At 44.9% G+C, this 16,148-nt stretch overlaps 2 long non-coding RNA genes across 3 annotated transcripts in view; one reads left to right on the top strand and one right to left on the bottom strand.

The window, feature by feature from the left end:
* LOC143353601 (uncharacterized) overlaps positions 1–16,148 on the top strand; it is a 120,843-nt gene that overhangs the window by 98,603 nt on the left and 6,092 nt on the right. The window contains exon 1 of one of the 2 annotated variants that reach the window (XR_013082175.1): positions 5,170–5,174. The exons of the other annotated variant lie outside the window; for it this stretch is intronic. This is a non-coding gene — a long non-coding RNA (uncharacterized LOC143353601). Of the gene's footprint in view, positions 1–5,169; positions 5,175–16,148 lie in introns of those variants that run through there. 2 annotated transcript variants of the gene reach the window in all.
* LOC143353085 (uncharacterized) lies at positions 15,484–16,029 on the bottom strand. Its single transcript, XR_013082068.1, has 2 exons — positions 15,938–16,029; positions 15,484–15,599 (listed from the first exon to the last, which is right to left on the bottom strand). It is a non-coding gene; the product is annotated as an uncharacterized LOC143353085 (long non-coding RNA).

The raw sequence follows: 16,148 nt of genomic DNA, 5'->3' as shown, positions 1-16,148 counted from the left end.
CACCACGGAGTTCGACTACTATGCCGTACCTCACGAGACGTATTCCACTTCGACATGGCATGCCGCAAATCCGTAAAGCTCAAATCCCACGGAGTCCCTGTGGATTTGCCCGGGAGGAAGGAGAGAGCCTCGCTCGCCTCGCAACGATGAAAAAAGGAAAGGGAACACGATCGGCCGGGTCTCCCTCCGATTGGGAGTGGGTCGGCTAGGGATAGGGTAAGAGATAGAGAGAGAAAGAGAGAAGGGCGAGTAGACTATGGGGGAAGGGACGAAAGAGAAAAGGAATTTCGAGGCTCAGACGTCGCGATTGGAAGTACAATTTGGCGGGGGGGGGGGGGGGGCGAAGCTGCTGCCCCCCCTCGCCGTCGCTCGCCGATCGATACTATGAATATTCGATATCTCCGACAACGCACAAAGTACCTGTCAAAACAGCAATCTCGAGCGTTAATGTCGTTGCAAGGGCAGCGTTTGCCGTGCAAATACCGGGGGCCCGTCCCGCGAGCCTCTTATTTGTGCAGCATCGGTATCGTGCTCGATATGATTAATATTTCGGTATTGATCTGTTGCGTGGATGCTCGGTGCTATCGTTCCGACCATTTCCGCGAAACTTAACGCAAACTCGACCGTTCAATTATCGCTGTTTGACGCGGCCGCGGTGAGCTCGAATTACAGCACACTGCGTGCTTGTGTAGTAACGTTGCTCTTCCCGCTTGGCGACGACCTTCCGTTTGTGCAGAGCAGTCCCGTTCACCTGTCGCCCGTGCGGGCAGAGAATTCGGTTCCCCGGGCGTAAGCGAATCGGCGGGCAACGAACCACGCCTACTCGGGCAACGTTGCACGCGCTCGTCACACGTATCCTCGTTATCGAAAGCAGCGACGGCGATCGACAACAGATTATCCCGAAACTGAGCGAGATAGAATGATCATCGGCCGCGAAGGTCGGGCAACGACAACGCGTGTGAGTAGGAAACTTGGGGGAACGACCGTAGCAAGAAATACAGCGAACTCTCGATATATGTCAGCAGCACGGGTCTTGCCAGCGTCGTGTATCGTGAACGACAATATTTGTCCCGCTGACGTCACATTGCCCTTACAGCGTCTGAGGTATTTAACGGAAACGATGATTCTTCGCGTCATTTCATTCCGAAGTGAACTAAATTATAGGTAAGGCGCAAACCTCAATATTAAGAACCTAATAATAATTGGTAAGGTAAAATTCAAGCGGCGATCAACTTGACAAATAAGTATTTTGTAAATATTTAAGGTGAACTATATGACGCTACAAGCGAAATAGGAATGATTAGTGTTCGAATAACTAGGATAGAGGCTGCTTATTGTCATCCCCTGTAGAATTGCAAGTAGAAGAGATTCGACAAGTTGGCGGAGGATGACGAATGAGCAGACGAACAGTATAAGCACCGTGTATTATTCAGAACGTGAACTTAGAACAGCCTATAAACAGATAACTAGAATAAAGGTATGGCCAGGCAGACGGAATAGGAACTACCTCATAATCAGACAATCGGAAAGGAAGCCGTCTGCAACAAGAATGCAAGTGGAATGGGGTCGCTGTATAATCAGACAAGTTGATTGAGGTCGGTGCATGACCAGACAAATAGAATACGGATGGTCTGTCATTGGACAAGTCGAATCAGAACAGTCTATGATTGAGCAAATACCAGTGAAGCAAGACTATAGTCAGAAAGATGGAATAGAGTGTGTTTGTGGCCAGACAAGTAGAGCAGGGAAGAAGGGCCAGTAAATATTCTAAATGAATCGAGTAATGGGTAACGTTCGTCATATTTTCAAAATTATGTCCTGTAGCATTAGTATAATTGTTCATTCTTTCCACAAACTTCATATCGCACAACATTGCCTGGATAATTTTTAGTCTTAGGTGTCCGAAGACCATAGTAGCCTGTAATAACCTTTTTGAATGGGTCAATATGCCCAGGCAGCGTTTCCCTACGGGAGCCACGGTGGTCGAGGGTTAAAACACTAACTGCTTACGAGACGATGAGCGAGCAAAACTGGCGGACCAGTGCTAAGCATCGAACCGATGCTTCGCTCCGCGGCGCAGCCTGTTAATAGTCGCAGCCGGAGAGAACAGCTATCAGCTCTTCCTTAGTGTATCGTTTAAATTAATGTTTGTGTATACCTACCCAGTTCTCCCAACTTCGGCGGGTACTTGAACCGAAACAAGATTTCTATTTGACTTTGCACTGTATTCTGTGTGATGTGTGCCCGTGTTCCTAATGTTTATAGAGTGGATATACGCGAGATACGCGAGCGCCCGCGCGCGCGTATCGTCCCTTCACAAACCGCCGGTAAATACACGGCAACGCGATGTTTTAATATCGCCGGGTTTACATTTAAATCCCGCGGCGTGGATGCACTTTAATATAGAAGACGCAAGTAGCGCGCACGGTTATGCTACGAAGATAAAATGGAGCCCGGTTTAAACGTCGTCGCTGGTGCAACGCGCGTCGCGAATTTTCGTTCAGGGCGCGTCGCCGCGCCCTGTTCGATCCGATTACAGGCGGAATGAAATTTTTATGAAAAAAATCGCGTCGATCAACGGTAACGCGTTACGAACTATGGACGAGCAACGAATGAAATTTCGCTCGGCCCCTGCCGCGCTTTCGCCCGGGCGTCGACGCAACGAATTTTTCATCGCGGATTACTCGTGACAGGCTAACGAAGTTAGCAGTGCAATTCATCGGCCGATGACAAAGCGATCAAACCCACTCAAGAAGCGAGTACGAACGTTGAAGACGCGAAATTCGGTCCGCGCCGCGCGGCGCGACGATGTCTCCCAATTAGCCGGCTCGACGGACGCTCGAAATATGCACATTTTCAGGTTCAATCTCGAAAATTGTCGTCACCGACACACGTCCCGATACTCGCCGGGCTGGGTCGTTCCGAAAATTCTTCGTTATTGGATCGAGCAATCACGATTTGGCAGTCGCGCGCAGTCTGTTACACGGATCTCGGAAAAGGACTGAATCTCTCGCTTTATAACCGGCGTAAAATCGTGTAATTTCGTCGCGTTTATCGTTACAGTTGCTGCTGTCGTTCCTGGGACTTTTATAGTTATAGCTGTAATTCGTTCTTGTTGCCGCAACAAATCATCATTTGTCTGTATGAAGTCTGGAAATACACGGAGTCGCGTGGGATTATTAAGTTGCGCCAAAAATACGTTTTCTTAACCCAGCTTTTTTTTAAGAGAGCGAACTGCGTGGCTCGATAAAAGGAAAAATTTGGAAGTAATAAAACGTTAACGAACAGATGATCACGTTGCTTGTATATGTTCGAAGCTAGTTTGACTCCGAAACGAAACATTTCTTCCGACCTAGAATATATCTAGTGGAATTTACTCGTTTAGTAATTAATTACAGACGAACAAATTTAACAACGTGAAAAATATTTTGAATAATGATACAGCAATTTTTAGTGACGCCTTGTTGTCGCTATTTCAGTGCTAAATATTAGGGGTACCCATAAGTAATCAATTGTTTGCAAAGAATTTGTTTTGCCTTAAGTTCTGTACCGATCGTTGAAGAGGAAAAACGTGTTCGTAAACGGGGATTGAAAATTTGCAGGAAAGATGGCAAACTGTCCTCGATAATGATGGAGATTATATAATAAATTAAGAAATAAAAATCTGAATTTACTACAGAGTTTGTTTTAGATTTCGAAATAATTGATTACTTTATGGGTCTCCCTAATATAATAGCGATAGAAACTTTTGGGACAACCCAATGCTTCATCGCACGGTAGCGAGATGTAAGAATGAATATTCAAGACGATGTGAAACACCCAGGCAGTGCATCCAGAGGTTAATGACAGTTCTTTTGAACTTTGGAAAAAGCGACTGACATTGATTCGGAGCTGGTGAATTTGGTGTGTGTGGGACGGGGACGGAGGAGGACATCTTCATAAGCCTTAAATGAATCTTCCGTGGCGGGTTGTAGGTCTCGCGAGCTCGCTTACTTTACGCGGCCGTATATTCTTCCTGGGCAGTCTTATCTCGGCGGTACCTAGCCTCCATCTACCTATCCAGCCACCCAGGGGATTACTCGAGGAGAGAACCTCGCCGGAACTTCGCGTATAGGTGTACGTGTTTGAATGCCTGGAGGATACGTGGAGTCCTGAAAGGCCGACGCGGCGCGGCTCGGCGCCATTCTATTTCCGCGCGCGCGTAAAACACGGCAGCCTGTAACAAGGTGGCAATTAAAACGATAACACGTCGATTTTGCGCCGGGACTTGTTGCCAGCCCGGGTCTGGGCTCTCGAGCGCCCGTCGCCCGAGAGATAAGTTGAGCATGAAGTAGAACGATCGTAATTAAAACATTCGAACTCCGGGATACAGCCGGGAAGCAAGTCGAGTCGCGCGAGCTTCGAGGGTATTCTTCGCGTCACTTGACAACGTTTCGCGAGCGAAAGAAAGGTTCCACGGATCTGTTGGAAACAGTGGGAAGTTCGTTAACGGTAGTTCCTTTTGCCTCGCGTTAATAAGGAGAGCACCCCTCTTGCGAGCCGCTCGCATTATAATTGCAGTGCCGCGCTGCGGATTTCTCTGATCACCGAGACAAATTAAAGGATACCGATTGGACGTGGAGGAGTGGGTCGATAACGGGAAAATAAAATACGTCCGCAGCTGACTCCGCTTTGGGAATTATCGAATTTGGGTTTCGGATCCTCGGAAGTTTGACTAAGCTGTTTCGATTTGGAATTAGTTACGATTTTTGCATCTCAGAAAACAAGGTTTTATTATATCTGGAAAAATTCGACTCGATATTTTTTATTTCGTATCGCCGAAGTCAAGGCTGCAAATTTTATTCATTGCCGAATGTTAACCAAATGGGGATACTTTCATCGTGCACGTTCCGAACTGGTAATTGAAGCTCAGAAACTAATTTCGTTATGGAAACCCTTCTAATGAAGAAAACCTACGGTTCCGCGCTGCATAATAAAGTTCCTGTATCACGATATTCACTAAACTGTTAGCATGCGTTACTAGACAGCTCGTGTTTATGCAACTTGATTGTTTTAGACATTGGTTCGTGGAACAAGAAATTAAGTATAATTTTACTTACAAATTCAAATCAAATTTTCACTAAAATATAAATATTTTCCTTTCTATGCTTGATATAAAAATGTAGAGTCCACAGTTTCTCTTCGTATGAAAAATAGCTTGGACCTGGTGGGAAGTAAACTTGAAATACTCCGGACCGTAAAGGGTTAATAATCCTACTGTATACCACAAATTCGAACGATTAAAAATGCAAATCGAGGGGAGGGGATACACGAAATGGGGACCTTGTAAAATTCCGTGAGAATTCCATAAGATCGCGTAAAACTGGTCAATGGGAGCGACGAGGTTGTCCGCACAGGTATCAAGCAGTGCAATCTAAATCAAAGCGGTCTAAAAGCGTCATTAACCGGGAGAGGTCGGAGCGGCCAAAGAAATCGGTCACACGGAAGTTCGACATCCGAACTTCATCAGGGCAGCGGCGCATTTAAGCGGGCCACAATGTATCCCATGCAATTTACCGTCTCCCTAAACTTGGGCCGAACTTACGCCCGTAAGGAATAACCCGTCCCCCGTTCCTCCGCCCCCTCGAACCGGCTAGATGGTCCTCGAGTTTCCAACTAGTTAACATTACAGCCGCGTATATAATATTCCATCTCCGCTCCGTTTCGACTTAAGGCATCGGGCGGTCGAACAGCGCCGTGGGGGCGAGAGTATGATGAAGAAGAGGACGAAGGAGGTCCGAGGGGGCCCCGGGTTATGGATCGACGAAGAAAATACGCGCGACCTCGGGGTGCAATAAAACGCGCGAACGCCTCGGGACAGCGCGGAAGGCGGCGCGGATCCTTTAGGTCGCTGGATTCCCCAAAGGGGAAACCAATAAGAGGCCGAACTCTTCATTAAAACTCCACGGAGCTCGGCGGAGCGCGTCGCTGCCGGAGCGAGAGACAGCGAAAAAGTCGATCGGGGGTTGGTCGCGGGGCAGCAACCCTTGAGCACCTCCACCGACAGCCCACTTTTTTCCCAACCTTTCACCCTTTCCACCTTTTTTTCCCCTCGTTTTTTGTCACTCCAGCCCTCCCCTCCCTCTCCCTATAAACCTAGGAGCGGGATATTAAAAGTTATTCCGGGACATCGAATAAAATATCCGAAGTTCTCGCGGCGAACTTTCCCGCCATTATGACCGGGACCGGTGAAACCTTATTCTCGCCGGAATCGTCGCTCCGGCGCACTGTGGTCCACGTTCCGGCAGTTCGAGAGTCGACTTTTTACGCCGGACCGAATGGAACGGAATCAATTTGACCCTTTGACTACGTACGGCGTTCATCGCTGCACGGTAAGGGGTGGGAGCGAGCCTAATGGCGCCCGATGCAACGTGCTCGTTCAAATCGGACGGATTTTCACTTAAGTGGCAACGGTGTACGGGGTGTCAAAAAATTATATGTCACGGCCACCATAGCGTGATTCTGCACCTACGATTTGGTGGAAATTGACATAAAAAACTGCCCGCAAAATTGACCTTGACCTTGAAAATCAAGGTCAAAAAAACAACAATTTTTTTGTTTAATCGTGTTCTACTGGTCATAACGATCAACTTTGTGAAAGAAACCATGGGTCGCATCTCAACCGTTCTCTTGAAAAACGAGGTTGCATTTCTTATCATTTTTGCAGCTTCTTTCTTTCGTTCTGTAGTTAGGGAAATAGGAGTATCATGATTATGATAATTTCATACCCAACGAGATAGCTTACTGATGGTACCCGCTGTATGATAGTACGCTATTTACTTATATATTGGCGCTGGACGTAAAAAATGTACAAATGAAGAAGCTGCAAAAATTATAAGAAATGCAACATCATTCTTTTATGTCTTTTATGTCAATTTCCACCAAATGGTAGGTGTAGAATCACGCTATGGTGGCCGTGACATATAATTTTTTGACACCCAGTAGAATTGTTTGTATATTTCCGTCTCATTGGGTGGCAATTCAATAGATCACCGTTTTTAATGTAGTCTTGTATTTACAGGAAGTAGAAACGGCCAGCGATGAACAGACACACCAGTCAGTTCAACAGTTAACACGTTGACTGCCATGTCACCCACATGTGGGTGACGGAAATATTTGTCCAGGTTTTAAAATGAAATTTTAAGTTAATATATTCACTGTACCAAAGATTAGGATCTGTAAAATGCAAGAAAGTTGGAGGACTACTCAATATCATAAATTTAATTTTTTTCAATTTCTATTTCATTAAATAACTTGTTTTGATCTCATGGAATTTTTCAGGTTTCTAGTTTGGCAGTCAAAGTGTTAAAAGAAATTCCCAAAGAATGTAGTTCTTTCCAGGGAAAGCCAACCATCGAATCAGAGTATTTTTTGGAATCTACACTGATTTCTCTATATATGTCGCCAAGACCTGGCTGATAAATGTCACGGATTTATTCCCACTACCGCGGGGGACACTCCGTGAAGGTCCTCGGACGCCTCGGAGTGTAAACATAACAGGCCTCGGGTTTGCCTCCTGTACGATACACGACGCTGGCAAGACCCGTGTCGGTGACATATATCGAGAATTCGCTGTATTCCTTCATTCCGACGAGGGTTCGAGGCCTCTCGAGGGTCGATGCCGTTTAATCTCGCCGATTTACGTCGTAACCGTAAACGCAGATCGTTACTCTTTAATTTTCCCCGACTGTTACGTAATCTCATCTACCTATCGGATTCACTTGGCGGCGCTTTCGACACAGGAGACTTCTATGGATAGAATGTCGGTCACGTTCCGGCAAATGAATTCCTAAAATCGTGTCTCCTCCCCCTTCCCGCCCCTCCCTCCGCCCGTAAACGCAAAACGTTTTACGCCCCGAGAGCTACGAGGCACGGTTCAAACTCTGTTGCGACGAGGGGCTGAGGGGGGGCCGGGAGCCCGGGGGGCCAGGGGCGACGCTTTAACAAATTCGGGATGTAATCGCGTCCAAGTTGCCGCGTCTCCTTAGCCGTTGCTTAGTTACGTAGTCTGGCAACGCGTCTCGGAGCAACTTCGCTCAGACGAAGTTTCTAATCCGCAAATCGTTGCCTAATATACACGCGGCAGCTACGCGAAGCATGCTTAAGGGGCCACACGGTTTATACAGGGTAACTTTCGGACCCCGTTTCTTCGACCGTGCAATATTTGCGCCCGGTAATTCTGCCATCTTTAAGCGACCGGCGTGTTTAATATACAAACAGTATACGTACGATCATGCTCGAGCTCCACCGATGGCGCGACCGTGGAAACACGTAAAAACGGCTGCTTATCAAACCGCGAATATTTGGTCCGCGCCACTCTCGAATTCGCGGCACGACAGTGCCATTCGCAAAATAAAATTATGCTAGTTGCGCTGAACAATAACCGAGTTTCGTACAAATGACACATTTCCGGCGGAAATTGCTGGCAACAGTGTAAGGGGTTAATAATATCGATACGTTGAAAACAACAGAATATTCGTCGATTTGTCTGATCCTTTACTGTTTTATGTTTCTGTTAACACTAAACCCACCGAGCACGAAACGTATAAAAGTGGAACGTCTTATAGAAGGGAGAAGATTAAATTTATTTAAACTTTGAACGATTTTCATTAGAATATGTGCTTAATCAAAGAAGTCGATTCAGCAGTTTCCTGTGAAAACGTTTTTACAATTTCAGTAACTGTGAGATAGAGAACCGGTGATTTTGACCATGGTAGGTTTAGTGTTAATCAATTTTTTTGTTTATAAACGAATGTTTTTGCGCGAAGTTACAATGAGCGGTAATTTTTCGATTACAATTCAGCTTTCTTCGAAATTAGTTGGCGTCGAAAGGATTTTTTGCGAAGGATAATTGGAGAAGGGTAACCACAGTGTTTGGGTAGGGCGGTGCCATTGTTCCGCCGGAAATTATCGCAACCTCTTATGACGTTACTGTGGGTAAGCAGCAGTGTACACGGCGGAAAGTTCATGGAACACGGCGCAGATCTTTGGCGAGAACGGCGCCGCAAGAAGCCCGTAATTATAACTTCGCAGTTATGCTCATAAAATTGCAATCGTAAGCATAAATCGCGCAACTTTGGACGCTGCGAACAGGTAAACGAAGTAAGCGGCGCGTACGCACGAACGGGTACAGTTTTCATGGGCTCCGATGAAAACATGACAACCGCCGGGACACTTCAATCTTCTCGGAACTTTGTAATTACGTGGAAAATCAAGAAAATTGCGCGAGCTGCTGCACCGTAATTGACAGCTATTTTTCCATTCCTCCGCAGCCATTATACAAATCGTTTCTGAAATTTTTAACTCACCCGGAGGAGAGGTGTTTTCTCGTGATAACGTTTTTGCATAGAAAGCTTCGTTTTCAAAAAAAGTCATCTTGTGTACCTAGTTTTAATAATTATCACAGAAACGTGCTGTGTACAGGTTTCAAATTGAAAGCACTGTTTTTTGTTGTAGAATTCGTTTCTAGAGAAAAAGTATTTGTAGAATGTTTAATTTATTTCCATCAAAATCAATTTAATCGATCCCGAACGCGTGTAAATATATTATTCAAGAGAGAAACCGTTTTATCGTCGTATTTTCCGATTTGTCGATTGCTGGCCCAGCAACCATAGAAATAATTAATGAAAAATGGTTTGGTATGCTTTGTGTGGCAACATGGAAAACAAAATCAAACGTTTTCAATAAAACTGTACTTGTTATGCCAATCTTGTATTAAAGTTCACAGTTAGCAAAACAGTACAGATAACAAATTCATATTATCTCGTATAAATTCTCTACAGTCTTCTTTTTCATCTTGAGTGTTAATTTATAAACAAAGACTTCGTTAAGGAGAAAATCCTTTTACCCCACTTCAGAAATTTTTTTTACTAGACGGGGATTATAACCTTAACATTTTCAAACGGATTATTCTGTAAACATTTCTGCAGTTGATAAGATTAAGACACGAGTATTGGTAATAATTACTAAAAGTTACCTGAAACTTTCAATCGAATTCGAACATTTCGATGCAAACAGTTGCGAGTGGTCGAGCCAACAATTTTCCTCGCGAACGCATATGAATTCGTAAAGAGAAATCGATGAATTCCCATCAAGTATCTAAATACTACGAGCACCGTAGCGAACCTTTATCCGCAGTTCGTAACAATGAGGAAATAACACGTTCGTTTATGTGAGCAGCAGTCGAACCCTGTAACAAGATAACAGTCGGGCTAACTACTAAACCTGAAAAGAGTTTTCACCGTCACAATAACAATGCTCCTCGGGCCCGAAGCTGTTAAACAGTTCTTCGGCAGCCCGTTTCATTCCGGAGTTATCGGCTTGTAACAAGTTACGTGACCCGTGGCCCGTGTATTCGTAAGCCCTGTAACGCGCTGATCAGGTTTACAGTCCACTAAACCCTACTTCGCCGGCCGTTTAATAACAGTTTTACGTCCTTCATACGTGCCCGCCTCTGTTCGAGATTAAATGCGAGAACAAACGGCGCGCAACGGCTCGTCATCGCTCGATGGAACGTAACCGCATCAAGGAAGAAAGAACAAAAGAAAAAAAGAGAGTAATTCTCGTTTCGTCGTCGTCGTCGTCGTCGTCGTCGTCGTCGTCCTCTCTTATGCAAATATCACTTAAGCAGCGTTCAGTTCACCCTTTTAAATTCACAGGAAAATCAGCGGCTCTCGATGTTATTGTTCTTACAGAGGCGGCCGCGGAGACAAAGGACGCGGGGGATCCTTGATGCGGCGCCTTCCTGTCACCTCGTTTAAAGGACGAGACTATTTGCATCGAGTTGAAACGCGGCGGAATCGGAATTGCGCCGGATTCATTGTGAATGCGCATTTAAGCCGGAAGTCTTACGACATAACGAACGACAGCGTCTGGCGCGGCCGCAGCGCCAAAAACTTCGGCGCGAGGACAGACGAAAGCGTGGGTGGTTGTCGGAACAGAAAAGAAAAGAAACCGGTGGGGGAGAGAAGCGCGGGAGGGGGGAGGGGGGAGAGGGGGAAGCCGGGGAAATTGTCATTACGCAAATTTAAGGCGGTGGCATAACAGACGCGCGGAATTTTACGCTTCCCTCTGGCTGGGAGTTCGCTCGTAAAAATGGCGGCTGTATTAAAACACATTAAGTCCACCTGCCGGTAGTTTTTGCTGGGTATCTACGTACGATGTTTTACTACGGATGCCAAAAATTTAATAAGTTCATGCAAATAAGGCCCTTATGTAAATCTGAAGGATTTCATGACCGGCCAGATCCGCGAATCGCCGTACATATTTTTCGCCACCCCCCACCCCCACCCCGCCCCCGCACAGCCCTTATTACCATGGTAAATTTCCCTGTTGTAAGCGGCGAACTTGCTGCGCAGCGATGAGAAAAAATCAAGAGGAATTTCATTCACTCGCAACGCTCCCTCCGCATGTGGCCGGACTTTCCGACGGCAAATCGTTATAATGGGCAGAACCACCTGCTAGGTGAACATGCTTCTCTTCAGGTTACTCCTGGAAATTTAGAGCCTGCGAGCAGAGACGCGCGCTGCGCGAAAGTTGAACCGTTGGGATTTCTTTGCGGGCGTAATTGTACGTGCCGGGCTGCGCACGATTTTCCAGTCACCGTGTACATTACGATCATCTGTGCTGACAGATTCGACTATCGCAGAATCAACCCTTTGCACTCGAAAATATTCCAATTTCAGAAATTGAACGTTTCGTCCGGTCCAGAAGCAAGTTGGTGTTAGAGAACAACATACACCGCAGTGAATTAATCCTTTGTTCCGAGCACTCCATGGAGTAGTATCTCCTCGAGATGTTCCTCTCTGGTATTCTCGATGTAAAATTCAAAAGTAAAGGCAATGTCGACGAGCGCCGACCGTTCGATCCTCGATAGAAGAAAAAAAGAAAACTGTCTTCCGGCGGAATCAAAAATCCCGGGCAACTTAAAACTTCGCCGAAAGTTTTCCATCGAGCCGGGGATGGGTATCTTCGTTCAAATCTGCCCGGGTCCGAACTTTTCATTCCCCCGTAATATACAATTCTCTTCCTCAAAAGAAGTTCCGCTGAAAAAAATATCAGATCTCAGCACATTCTGTCAGAATCAGTCGCGGTGGAGGGGGCGAGGGGTGGGTCCCGGGATTCTCTTTGAAACACGTATTCCCTTATTCGTTCGGATGAGAACGTCGATGGAAATAGAATGTAGTATCTCACAGGTTACCGAGAAAGGAAGATCGGAGGGCTGCGGGAATAGGGGGGGGGGTGAAGGATAAGGATGGAAAAAATGGGAGGAAGAAGTAGCGAAACGAAGCAGCAGGGTAAAATAAAGAAAGGGTAATGGCGTAACTTTATCCACGTTGGCAGAACCGGGCCCTCCAGTTCGATTTCGCGCTAGTCACTAAGTTACCTGATCTGCTCTCCATTATCTTGCGATAACTTCGCCATACCTGGCTGAGGATTTTCTTAGGATACACCGTCCCCGCCGGGAAAGACGGGGCGCAGGGCTTAAGTCGCGAAACTTTCGCCAACAAGCCGAACTCCCGCGATTCGCGGGGGTGTTACGAAAGTCGTATATCCGCGAAATGATCCCGGCCTCTGCTTCCGCGCGACTCTTGCCACTTCAACGAGCAAACAATCCTGCTCCACGATTTCGACGCCCTGAACACGAATTTTTCAAGTGAGAAAATACACGATCCAACCCTTTATCTGTTTTAACCCTGAGCACCGACTTGCCCGTCGGAGCCTCGTTTTCAACTCGAGGTTGTAAATCACCAGCCAGCTGCAATATCAGGACACTTGCTCAGAGGCAAACTGAGGGTTGATAGTACTCTCTTTATATTTACATATTTGAACTCATTTATTTTTCATTCTACAGAATTATTGCGCGGAACGAAACGGATGATCATCCCCGGCTGTTCCACGACAACCACTGCGTCATGGATACGATTATGCTATGGTGAATGATGCGGTTATTATCATATTGGCAATGTATATTGAAAGAAAATAAGACATTGAACATTTTCAATAGGCTACTATCTTCTTAATTCACCCATTATATCTAACTGGAACACGATAAGAATTTCTGTGAATTGAAGATTACTGAAAACAATGTAAAATTTCTCAATCCTCTAAATATAAAAATTGTTGGTCTAATTATTACAAACTGTGAATAAGTTACTTTAACCTACACTTTACTTTACTTTAACTTACGCTTAATCAAAGCAACAAACTGAAATAAAATTAGAGTTTACATTAAAAATACAGTAAAAATACGTTTTTGGCGTGCACATCCAGTTTTGTTGCAAGGGAATCGAATGAGACAACAAAGGTACCGACAATTGAATAATTACTGGTAAAACGGTTTGTTTAATACAGAAGGAAATATATAAGTAGTTTGGAAAATAATTCTTTACAGTATGCTGCTGTTCTGAACACGAATTTTTCAAGTGACAAAATACACGATCTAACCCTTTATCTGTTTCAACCCTTTGCTGAGTACCGATTTGGCCGTCGGTGCTTTGTTTTCAACTCGAGGTTGTAAATCACCAGCTAGCTGCAATATCAGGACACTTGCTCAGAGGCAAATTGAGGGTGTTGCGAACTGATCGATAGATCAAATTGTCCGCGATAGTCTGTTTTTCCGTCGTAATAGTTTATTTGGAAGGTTCTGGTCTGCGTTATCTACTTTTCTGACAAGGTTGCAACGGTTTGCGATGCTTTTATACGATTTCTGGCATCAGGTCAGATAGTTAATCAGCTCCATTGGCTTCATTGGGGACTTTTGGGTTTGTAGGAAAGGATTAACCTTTAATTGTAGTAAAGGAGTGTAAAGGATTAACCTTTCGTGGTCCCCTCTCTTTTACTTTACAACTTGCCACAAAACGATATACAATGAATTCTCGATATATCGTACAGGAGACATGCCAGGGGAGTGTTATGGTTACACTCCTTGGCGACCGAGTCCTCAGGAGGTATACCCCGCGATAGTGGGAATCATTCCACGACGTTTATCATCAATGCCTCGGCGACATATATAGAGAAATCACTGTGGTTCAATTATATTCCCATCGGTAAAATTTTGATACTCCTTGACATTTCACTCGGGTTTCGTATTCTCAAAATGTGGAATACGTTCCACTTACAGTCGAATATATTTTCAACCGCTTCCCAAAATACAGACCTCTGCTAAAAAGAGGTAATACTATGACGAAGAAGACAAGAATTAATCGAATTTTCGTAACAGAAACCAGATCTGAAGTTAACCTTATCACTACATATTAAACTTATCGTTGCAGTCGACGTATCGTCTAATTCGGTAGAATTTTTGAAACACACTCTTGTCTTTGTTACTGAAGATCCTCCAATCGTCGAATTATTTTTAGTATACGTTTTCAGTTCGATCAACTCGTGTCTGTCCATTACGTACCGTTTCTACTGGCAGTAGTTGTGTTAATAAAATTGTCGAAGTCAATTTTCCCGATGCCATAAGCGGCATCTCCGCGTTTCACGCTTTACAGAGGATTATGAATAATGAATTCAAAAAGTCGTTTTGTCGCGTGGATGAAGTAATTTTATCGCTTATACCCGCGGTTGACTGACACGTCTATTTGGAGTCGCGTATTAAAAATAGTAAAGGAAAAGTACGCACGACCGTGCCGCGTTACGGCTTAGGGTGTCGTTGCGAAAGAGTTTTGTTTCCCGAGAGTCGTTCGTATACACGTGTTTACGAAGTCAGTGACGTCATGAAACAGATGTCCTGTTCGGCCAGGTGGCAGAAAGTTTGCGCAATCCGGAACAAACGTGCGGTCGACAACGTGCGACACAACGCGATCTCGTTATTAAATTAACGCCGAGTTAAATCGGGCAAAACGGGTCGCGAGATACTATGACCGTTTTCGGATCTACCTCTTTATGTAATTTTCCGTAATTAATTGCAATCGTAAATGGACAATGGCGCGGGGCACAGCGAGCGCCAGATTCAAACAAACTTTACCGCCAACACTTTGCCGTAAATATTTCCAGTTTAACCGATCGGCACGGTTAATTAATAAGATAATTAATACGCCCCGGAACGCTTTGTTCGGGAAATTGAGTATTCGACGCGCGCAGCTGGAAAATGAAACCCGAATAAAATTAAGTCCCGAACACGCTGATCGCCTGCGTATAGACGAATACAAAGAAACAATGATAGTCGGTTTAATGTAGCGTGCCTTCGGTGCGCCGTGCAACGGTTTCGAACCGAAAAATACTTTTCGTATTTCGATACGAGAATCCTACGCAAAGGTAAAGTGCGATGAAAGTTTCGATCTCCGAATATGAAAATCGACATTGGCTCGTTCATTTTACGTGTTTCTAAGTCGATATATTTTTGTTTATCAACGTTATGCACGGTCCAGCGCAATAATGTAATATTTGACCGTTTTCTGCACATAGTTGAGAAAGCAGGATATATGAAAAAAAAGAAGGTTGAAAGGAAAACAGGCGAAATTTATTTTGCGGCCCGCGACGTGTACATCGGCGTGTTTTTGCCGAGTAGCATGACGAGGCAACGTGCAAGCTCATCGAAACTCGAAGTGTTCTTTCTTGTTTTACGAGACAGAAAACAGCTTAGATACTTAAGTGGTAATTTGTCAAAGGAAACAGGGACGAGCTATAACAAGTTACACGAGCTCGAACTTAAAAGTAACGTTCCCCGGGAGTTTCGCCATGAAATTGATAAAACTTTATGTAATTATAAACCGGAGCAGACCAAAAACACCGTGGTCTTTTTTTCATCTTCTGTGGATCTAGTTTAAGTAGTGTACGAACGTCATGGACGGACATATATCAAAAGAAAGTAAATGTGGACACATTGTGACTCGGAGATGCCCAAGGACAGTATGGGACCTATTCAAACCCCATAAAACGTATTTGGACTCACGAGACGCAAGTTTAGGCCAATCAGGACCGATCAATGACACTTAACCCGTGCAGCTTCAATGACTGTAAGGCTCTGAATAACTGCAAACACGGCAAACGATTTATGAATGTTTGCACCGACGATAAAATATGTTATCGAAACACGCAATTGTAAAATTTACCGACGCTTGTATAATTTATAGTTTATTGTCGCACGGACTAATCGCTATAGT

The sequence above is a fragment of the Halictus rubicundus genome, chromosome 4, assembly GCF_050948215.1.
Source record: "Halictus rubicundus isolate RS-2024b chromosome 4, iyHalRubi1_principal, whole genome shotgun sequence".
NCBI classification, from domain to species: Eukaryota; Metazoa; Arthropoda; class Insecta; order Hymenoptera; family Halictidae; genus Halictus; species Halictus rubicundus.
The sequence above is the reverse complement of the archived record's forward strand: the minus strand, read 5'-3'. Positions and strand labels throughout refer to the sequence as shown.